The 3,924-nt window shown below is 44.9% G+C and overlaps 1 long non-coding RNA gene across 1 annotated transcript; it reads right to left on the bottom strand.

Moving 5' to 3' along the window:
• Positions 1-2,999: 2,999 nt before the first annotated feature.
• LOC142470183 (uncharacterized) lies at positions 3,000-3,703 on the bottom strand. The gene is made up of 3 exons (XR_012789214.1): positions 3,623-3,703; positions 3,268-3,333; positions 3,000-3,060 (listed from the first exon to the last, which is right to left on the bottom strand). It is a non-coding gene; the product is annotated as an uncharacterized LOC142470183 (long non-coding RNA).
• Positions 3,704-3,924: the final 221 nt, after the last annotated feature.

Genomic DNA, 3,924 nt, shown 5'->3' with positions numbered 1-3,924 from the left:
CACACCAAACTTGGATGTGTGACCCTTGCAAACCCTCTACGCGTTTTGCGTTGAATTAGTGCTTCATCAGGAGATGAAAGGGCACGTCAGGAGGTAGCCTTATATAGGCTAACACCCCCTAATTACCCTTAATGCTTAAAACATATGTAACGGGTATTCCCCCCCCCCCCAATCGCAGATCTGATGTGGGTGCAAGGAACATACGGTGTTACCATAGGTGTGGTGCATTACCTGTTGGCTCGCAGGAGGGCTGAGCTTCCGCCACGGGGAACCTGGGGCAATTATACTAGGGGTAACCACTTACTCAATTCAGCGCCTCCACCTGCGATGGCTCCCACCAGAGGGAGAGTGGTTCCTCGCAGGACAATACAATAATCACATACACGGGAATATATATATTAACGAGTGACTTTACTAACAAGCAATATAACATATCACACAATACCTTTATATAACCTGTGTCCCTCTCTAGAGGAGACACCTACTGCGTCGCGCAGGATGCTTCCCCAACACCAGGTGATCCCACCCAGTGTCCCGAGAATCCCACCCAATGTCCCGCACTCTTGGAGAGAACGTGGGTGACTGCGCAGTCACAGTTACACTAAGGGGCCCGTTGGTGCACTTATGACTGTATGGTACCTGCCGAGCACTCCGGTACTCGGATCAGCAACTGGCTTCGCAAAGGGTCAGACGTGTGATGAATCCGTCTGATCCTCCAACCGAACTCCTTTGTACGCAGACCACCAGAGCGGTCTCACTCCGGAATAGTCTCTGCGGACCCCAACGTGGGTCCGAACCGCTTCACAGGAACCGCAGCGTCCGCTGAGTCCCTAACTAACACTTGGTACTAACGTGACAGGAACCCTAACCTAGGGCCTGTCCCTGTAGTACAGCAACCTGTAGTGGCTTGGGGAACTCCTATGGGCCTGCAGGGGTTATGGCCTGTCCCACTCCCCTAACTACCCAAGTCCCTTCAGCCTCACTAAATGCTTGCAGCCAACGTGCTGCGCAACAAGGTGCCTGCCTGTCAGACCTCACAGCACTAACAGCCGTGACTCTGACAAGGCAGCACTCTATACTAAGGGCAGCGTCCCTATCTCGGGCCTCCCTAAGCATTTACCCACTAAGCTAGTGGGGAGTTGGGGCCTGCCTGGGGTGTGGGTACCTATATGGGGCAGGAGCAGCTCCCTGACTCCAACTCTCTGTAACCTTTCTTTCCCAGCTCCCACTAATGTAAGTGGCAGGGTCCCTAACCTGAGGGCTGCCCCTGGCAACACTCACCTTACTGGGGAGCTGAGCTATCTCGGGCCCTGGGGGTGCTGGCCTAGTACAGGGAGTCCCTGACTCCTGTACCCTACCTCCTTCCCTGGGCTGCTCCGGTCTCTCACTGACTAGTGTGCTCCAACTGACAAAAACCCTGTCTGCACACAACATTGTTGCAACTCTGCAGCATGAGAATCTGCCAGCTCTATTGGCTTCAATGCTGCCTGTGACAAAGGTGAAAGTGCAGTCCCCTGAGGCTGCTGGGAATTGTAGTCCTTGGCAAAGCTCTTTTCTATGGGGACCGTGTGTGCGATCTTTACTGCGCATTGGCGAAGCTTGCGCCAAATCCAAGAGGGCGGTGCCCACCGGGAGAAGTCGCCGTCCGCTTCCCCCACTGCCACAGGGGTAAGGCAGGGGGCAAAGGAAAATCAGGGGAACCGGGGGTGACCCCCTTACACATATATGGCCATATTAAAAGCATACTCCAATGGTAAAATGACCACAACGACAAACATATAGATTAGATGATTATAAGTAGTAAAGATAACAAGTTTTGAATCAATAAGTATGAAGATGGTTTTATATGAAATACGTATGTTTGATGTTATAATAGAATATATATATATCTTCAGAAATATGTATGTTTACAAATGTGGGTATGTATTTTTTGGTATTTCTTGATATACTTTTATTAGGGGTGTGATAAATGTTTTAGGTGTCTTTGTGGTAATATTACCATTGGAGTATGCTTTTAATATGGCCATATATGTTTTAAGCATTAAGGGTAATTAGGGGGTGTTAGCCTGTATAAGGCTACCTCCCGACATGCCCTTACACTTCCTGATGAAGCGCTAATTCAGCGCAAAACGTGTAGAGGGTTTGCAAGGGTCACACGTCCAACTTTGGTGTGATACCTGGTCGTTGGGAGCACCTTTAACCTAGACGGTTCTGAGTGCTCAGCCTTAGCTTACCTCGGCACTCTCGCGAGACTGCCCGCCTAACCTCCAGTCACACTGGGTTTGTTTCCGGTTTCCTGTTTCTGGCGGTGATCCGTAGTGTACTAGGAAGGAGGTCTGTGCAGTGGCAGCGTTCGATCTGTGTGAGGTCCCCAACGCACATGCAGGAGCACTTGATTATAAGTCTATGTATGTAATGTGTGCTATTAAAAGTGGATTGTTTGCCTAACCTCTTGTCCTCTCTGCGCTCCTACTTTGTATGTTTTTTGGACGGTAATTGCTCGGCTGATCACCGGAGATTGGAGGAGCAGCGGGAGGAAGAAGCCAACCAGAGGAGAACAGACGAGCACAGCCTCATATTTGTGGAACTGTGCTATTTTAAAATATGAAATATATATTTTTAGGTTACAGTAAATGACTTTGTGAAAAATACAATAATACAAATTTCGTTGGTCTTCCAAATGTATAATTGTCTTCAATTCATCTTCTTTGGGCTGGCTGTCTGGCTCTTGGACATTTACCTGCAAAAAGAGAATGTTGTATATTAATAATTGAGAATAAATACAGTAGTGTAGTGCATGAATTACATTATGTGATATGCGTGTGTTTCTATGGGACTGGATGAAATGCCTATTCGTGTCATTGAATTTCTGTGCATGCAAGTTTAAATGGATCCTGGTTAAAACGAATATGCGTGTCATTGAATTTTTTTCGCAGTACGGTTATTAGGGGTATTTACAAAACAATATAGATTCACGAATTTCAAATATGACCTCACTCACAGTATTGCTATTTGTGTTTCCTGCACGAATATGGTGTTGATGCTTATCAGCCACGAAACCTAAAAAACATGAATGCAAACAAGATTTAAACAATGACTACAATAGGAATTTTTGCATTTTTGAAATACCACAATAATACAATATTCTTCAACCGCCAACTGACATTATCTTGCTGTCTCTTTTACATGTTCACATGTTAAATAATTCTGAGATTGATTTTTAGAGAATTAAATACTGTAGATGCATGACATACAGTGCAGTATTACCTGATCGTACAGTTTTACTGGATGTATTTCCTGCATTAACACGATGTTGTCATCAGCCCACCAAACCTGCAAAACATGAATGAAAACAATAATTAAACAATAACTACAATAAACTGCTTAATCAAAAACATTTTCTGTAAAATTGTATTATTAGATTTAAAATGTTGCCTCTGTGGTGCTGCAGGTGTGCTTCAGAGAGCAATCACAGCTAACTGCTCTGGGATGAAGCTTTCCTGCATTTCTCTCATAGCCAAAATTAAGGATGCATCAGGACACAACTAACAAGTCCAGCATTGACAACTCAACATACAAGTACCTGTATCAAATAGCATAGATATGACATTGCTTAACTCACTTGAGCTCCTGTTTGTTTCACCTTTCCTACTCCTGTGGACAGTATGTCTATGTTACTTGTCAACAACTACATAAGCTGTTTGACACTAATAGGAGATGAAAGGTAAATTCACAGATGCACTAGACAATGTTTTAATGTTTTATGTGTCGCATATTTTCCACTGACGGAATCTTCTGACTGATATCTAGGTCCAACTCTGCCCAGATAAGTAAAAAAAAAAAAAAGAGAGAGATAATCTTTGCACTTTGACCAATCTGGTACGTTTTCATACACCAATGATTGCTAATTTTAACACTGGGCAG

This window comes from Ascaphus truei, chromosome 1 (assembly GCF_040206685.1).
Source record: "Ascaphus truei isolate aAscTru1 chromosome 1, aAscTru1.hap1, whole genome shotgun sequence".
Lineage (NCBI taxonomy): Eukaryota > Metazoa > Chordata > Amphibia > Anura > Ascaphidae > Ascaphus > Ascaphus truei.
The sequence above is the reverse complement of the archived record's forward strand: the minus strand, read 5'-3'. Positions and strand labels throughout refer to the sequence as shown.